This window comes from Papaver somniferum, unplaced genomic scaffold, assembly GCF_003573695.1.
Source record: "Papaver somniferum cultivar HN1 unplaced genomic scaffold, ASM357369v1 unplaced-scaffold_124, whole genome shotgun sequence".
In the NCBI taxonomy this organism is placed as follows: domain Eukaryota; kingdom Viridiplantae; phylum Streptophyta; class Magnoliopsida; order Ranunculales; family Papaveraceae; genus Papaver; species Papaver somniferum.
Window position 1 is genome coordinate 389,913 of NW_020621492.1, and position 6,559 is coordinate 396,471.

A 6,559-nucleotide genomic window follows, 5' to 3' on the forward strand; every position below is an offset into this window, starting at 1 on the left:
ACGTGCCGTAGACCGCCAGACCAAAACCCTAAGTGATATCCCCCCAAGTGACACGATTGATCGTCTCGTGGTTTGTTAGTTAATTTATGACTTCGTAGTTTGATGGGACAATGAGTCCATGTAATTGCTGAGTTGAACATGATGTTAACTCATGAATTGAACATGTCATGAGACAGAGGTATAATTCTTACGATGAAGTGAGCAAGTATTGCTCATTCGATGGATTGTTGAATATTGGTGGATTGTTGAACCAATATTCCTTAACTCGAGCAAATATTGATCATCTGAGCAAGTGTTGCTCTCGTGATGACTTGTTGAATATTTGACTGTCTGAGCATGTGTTGCTCATGAATGATTGGCAGTGTGCCAAGAATATTAATTAAAGTGATGGTCGTTCAACCTAGCATAATTAATAAAATTCATGACCATGAGGTCATCGTAGAATTATTAATATTAATTCATGACCATGAGGTCGTCGTAGAATTATTAAGGTTATGGTCTGGAAGCATGGTCCTTGAACTCAGAAACCCTAATTTGACCGATTGATGATCAATTCATGGTCAGAAGTTTTAACCATGGGACGAATGAGGAGCGGCTACATGGGACCGTGGATCAACCATGTAGTGTCCATGTGCTCACGTGAGCAAATATGATGAACTCATGAAGAGTTCATGATTTATTGGTGAAAGAATGATTAAACGCTGGTTCAATCATTATTCAAAAATGCTCGTGTGAGACTTAGGTGTGAAAACCTAATCAATTATGACAGGTGAGGGACCGACCATGAGTCATGGAGCCGGCCCTGGGTGATCATGCGACCACCTGATGATTACTTCACGAATTTCCAAAAGTGTTTGGAAGAGTCTTGGACCCAACACGAGCGATTGTGCAAATTAGGTTAAAACTGATGAAAATTGATGGAACCGGCTTCCGTGAGCCAAAGAACCAATCTTGGTCGGTCAAGATAGCGTGCTCATGTTCCTGAGGCGTCCGCGTCTCAGTCCTGAGAATTTTGGTATTTTCTGGCGTGCAATTGAGCATCCATTCAAGAAAATATGCCAAAATTAGGGTTTCGATGAACTGAGGGAAGCACCATGAGATGATGGAAAATATTTATAAAATAAGGAATTGTGAGGCGTGGGACCTCCGGTGGTCAAGGCACGGTCGGCCAGTCATGACCACGGTCCCGTGGTGTCTCTTCCTTAGTTTTACATATTTTTGATGATTTTATGAAGGATTCATGAATTTTGAGAAATTTGATGAATTTAGGGAGTTTTTATGAATTGAAGGAGTTTCCATGAGTTCATGGTCTTTGAAAAATATTAAAATAATAAAATTCATCCGTGTGGGACCATGGAGGCATGACCGGCCGGTCGTGGCCCAATCCCACGAATTTTAATAATTTTTAAATAATTTTTGGGTATTTTTTGATGATTTGAGGGAATTTTTGAGAAAAATACCATGAAATCAAGGAAAAATAAGATAATTAATAATAAAATAAATAAAACAAGGGCGTGTGGGACCGGCTAGGGCATGGCCGGCCGGCCAAGGCCCGGTCCCACAAGTTTTTCATAATTTATTTTATTTTATTATTATTTTTGATGATTTGAAGGAATTTTGAGGAAAAAAACCATGAAATCAAGGAGTTTTTCATGAAATTAGAGAAAAATAATAATAATAAAAATAATGAGGAACCGTGAGGTGTGGGCCGGCTGGGACCAAGGCATGGCCGGTTGGCCAATGGTCACGCCCCACACACTCTCCTAATTTTTATATTATTTTTGATGGACTCATGGAAGTACCACGAATCCGAGGAATTTCCTCAAGACGAAGGAGATTTGATCAAACGAGAGAATTTTTATCAAATCATGAAAAATAATAAAAGTGTATTAAGAAAATATAAAATTGGCGTGGAACTGACCACGACACGATGAGTTGATCGTGTGTCAGTGTCCCAACACCTTCATCAAATATTTTTAATTATTTATTATTTTCTTCCCTATTTTGCATAGGTTCATCGTTTCGTTGTATTTTGAAATACTCATTCGTGCGGTGACCGTGCATCGTCGTTGAGTACACTTTCACCATTTAAATCGGGGCTTACCAATTCATAAAATTCGATGGAGAATAATTCATGAAACGAGTAATAAAATGGATAATGTTTACTGTTAATTCATAGGATCAGCTGAAGATTCGACTATGAACTCAGAACGATGAGGTGATCATTACCATTCCATGGGATCGTCGTTGATTCGACCATGGAATAGGAGCAATGATATTTCCATTCCATGGGATCGTCGTTGATTCGACCATGGAATAGGAGCAATGATATTTCCATTCCATGGGATCGTCGTTGATTCGACCATGGAATAGGAGCAATGATATTGCCATTCCATGGGATCGTCGTTGATTCGACCATGGAATAGGAGCAATGATATTGCCATTCCATGGGATCGTCGTTGATTCGACCATGGAATAGGAGCAATGATATTGCCATTCCATGGGATCGCCGTTGATTCGACCATGGAATCGGAGCAATGAAGGGATAATTAACCTCATGGGTCTATGCCTAGCAGAATAAATTGACTACGATAGGAGCATTAACTATCCTGACATGACTTGCCGGTAAGCCATATCCTTTATATAGTCAGGTTAAACTCGTTGTTTGTTCCTGAAGACGATGTTGCTCCGTAGAGCCGTCCATCCCGTGATACTATATAGAAATAACTGAAAGTATTCAGTATTCATGAGATTATTCCGTTGTCTAGCCGTTGACTTCACATCTACATGTACTCTGAGAGAAAGTACTCTCCATTGAGAATTCGATGAGAGACTCGTGTCTCAATACTCATGTGTGATTGCTGAACCAAAGGCCCGTATAATCATGATTTTACGATTTTATCCCTTGTTGAAAATACACCATCTACATTAAGTCCCCTGCTTACTGAGGAAAGCCGTGTTCCTCAGTAAGCATTAAATGGTGATTTTCAGGCCAGAAATTATATTAGAAATTGAACTTAGTGGTAAGTTGAGACATTACCGTATTTCGAGAGTATGAGCGAGCCAAGACTTTATGAAGGCTTCGTTGTCATGATTAGAGAGCCATTCGGTGAGCATAAATTGGTGTTGAACCACTGGTTTGGACGACGAGTCCGTGGTCGGTTAGGATTTGCGGGCCGGGTCCCAAATAAGGAAATCCTTGTGGAATTAAGTTTTAAAATTATAAAAAGGGGTTAAACCCTTTTAAAAAAAAAAAAATCACGACCAGCTCTTTGATCTCTTCATCATCTTCATACTCACGTACAGGAGAGGAGGAAAATTTTCGTCGGAGCAGCCACCACCGATCGCCGGCGCCGTTTGATCGCCGTCCGACCAGTTCAGGCCGGCGCCGACCAGGTAAGCACGAATTTTTTTTTTTTTTTTTTTGAGTTGATCATGGTGATATCATATACATGCGTGTATATTTAGTGTGAGTTTTATGGAAAACCCTCGTTTTTTAAAACGTATGTTCGTTCGATCGTTAGTTTTGAAAGCTAACTATAATCCCTGATTTTTGAGAGAGATTTTTTTTATGTATGAACCTAGGTCCAGTGATAAAACTTAGTGTATGAGCTCTCATGTGTACCAAGGTTTTATCACAAGAGATGTGAGTTTTCACGAAATCGGGATAATCTTTCGTTTTAAAGACAAATAACGACGACATGAAGGAAAATATGTATGATGAACTTGTGTCCAGTGATAAAATTTTGTTTATGAGCTTTCATGTAAATACAAAATTTATCATATGTATGTGATGTGAACTTTTCACGATTTTTGAAATAAACCTTCGCTTTAAGGATAAATAACGACGATACGAAGGAAAATAGTTTTTTTTTTTTTTAATATGTGTAGCCGTGACACATATTATGTAAAATATGATGATATATTTTATTTGCATGAATTTGTTTTCATTAGATAAAAATCCTTGAGAATTTATGAATGCAAGTTGCATTAATTGATGTTTTCTTCGAAAAATCAAGACGTGAGTTTTGAGAAACCTTCGAAGATAAATAATATATTTACGATGCAATGTTCTATCTTTATAAACTTCATAGGTCAGTTGTGTGAATGTTCACATTATGAAGATTGTGTCTGTGATTTTATGAAAAATCAGTTTCGGAGATTAATAAAGTTTCGTTCGTTTTTTGTAGTTTTCGAAGAGACGAACGATTTTGGTGTTAACTCCAGCATTACTATCACTATATTTAGTGGAAGTAAAAGGTAAGAGTTAAGAGTTACCATTTTTGACGTATTTCCTTGATTCATGTCTGGACAGTATACTGAAGTAGAATGTTGTGTGAACCTTTTCAGCTACTCAGCAAAGATGACCAATTCTCAAGCTGACGACGCCTCGAGGCAAGAGATGTGCGTTGATGATGATATCTCTAGAGATGAGACATGTATGGATGAAACTTCTATTGGGGGAGATGAAGACGAAACCCCTGGGATTAAGAATATCCCGAACATAGATGATGCATTCTTCAAAGAAGACATTCCAGGAGCTGTTCAATTGAGGTCTCCAGCGTATCGTCTTTTGATAAATCCCAGAACTGTTACTCAGAAGAAATTGGTGACTCCTAAGACAGTGATTCGATTTTTCCTTGAACGAGGGATCTTCGCCCCATCAATCATAGAGTTTAAGCTTTCTCGACGACCTTTGGAGAAATTTGCTGGATGGGCGAGGCATATGTTGGGTTTTCCTCATGTGAGATCTATGCTTGACTAGGCGTAGGTGACGAGAGTTGTTCAAGCTTCCAGAGAGTTGTTCATTTTTCATGATGCAAGCGGCATTGTGGCTCTGTTGGCTTGCTGGTGCATTCCCATGCATACTTTCATATGTAGATGGGGAGAGTTTACCATTACCTTGGAAGACGTGGCAGCTCTGATGCATCTTCCGATCACAGGCAATCTCCCTGGGGATATTTCAGACGAGGAGACCGCCGTTTCTCATGTCTTGACGGCTGCGATGGAGAAAGCGAACAAGGCTGGCAGTAAAGGATGTTATGCTTCCTGGTTAACACACTGGTGGCTCAAAGACGAGGTTTCTGATAAACCTATCGATGGTATGTTACCCATTGCTGCTTTCTTATGTTTATGGTTGTCTATGGACGTTTTTGAGGACGGTGGAAACTTGTTGAAGCCTATTGTCATTCCCTTTGCTATTAAGATGGCTCAAGGTGAGCAACTTCCAATAGGCAGTGTGTTCCTAGGCTCCTTGTATTACAAATTGGACTCCTTGATCATAGACTCCAGTGTGTCGAATGGCTCTATGAAGATTGAGTGTTATGCCAGCACGATGTTCCTTCAAGCTTGGATGTGGGAACACTTCAAGAACTATGCGCCTATTCCATGTAATGTTCTGCAAGGACCGAGTACTGATGCGTGCCATACTTTCCCTGAGAAAGATAATGCTAGGATCATGCGTTGGTCCACAAAGCAGCCCCGCTCTAAAACACGCTTCATTGATGTGTTAGATGAAGAACCCGAGTTCAATTTCCGTCCGTGGGTGTCAGTCCCCGATCATATTTCTCAGCCGATCACTTTCAATAGTGGAGAAAGTATGAGTTTGACATCTGGTGCGGATATGAGTGCTGGCGAGAGGTCTTTCATGTTGAGTTGTACCCCTGGACATTTGCTATCAGCCACGTTTGGAAAGCTTTCAGTGGAGGAGTATAATATTGATAGGGCGGCTCGAAAAATGAGTATGGATCAGTGTGTTCCAACCGTACGAAGAAGGAAACCATCGGTTGGGCAGCTCAGGGTTCACTTGGATCATACTCTCGTGGAAGGGAGTAGCTACTGGTTTCCTGGCTCTGATAGATTCGCCTATGTAACCCCAGGTTATGTAGAATTCTGGAGCCAGCAACTTGGGCGTTTGCGTGGCTTTGTAAGATTTTCCAGACCTCCATTGAAGGATTTTCCTTCAGCTGAGCTGATTTCTAGTCGTCCAAGATTGAAGTATCTTTCTGGTGATAAACGAAAATCGTCTCCAGGATGCTCCCAGGTATGTTTCTCTATATAATCTTCATGAAATCATGAGAACTGTATCTTGATTATATTACTGAATTCCACCACAGGACAGTCACAATGTACGAACTCGAATTGGTGTAGATTTCTCGGATATTGAAGAAGTTGTTCACGGCGGAGAAGGAAGGAACAAAAGTTATAAGCTGTTACCTAATACCGTGAAGTCCCCGGTTCGTTCTTTGGTGAGTTCCCAATATTTCTCACCGTGACTTTCATTGCTATTAACATTAGAGTCATGAAGCCAATGTTGTTAATTTCGTTGCAGAATTTTTCTCCATCAAGTCTTGGAGGTCTTCAATTTTATGCTACTGAACGGTCGATCGCCGATTTGAGTGATGAAGAAGCTGTAAGTATCTCTTCTCATGTTCAAATGTGGCGCTTCACAGATGAAAATACTGATTGTAAAGCTCGTGTACAGGAGGATATCATCATGGGGACGAAGAACTCTGGCACTCAATCATCCTTTGGGAATGGAGGTAATTCCCAAGATTCG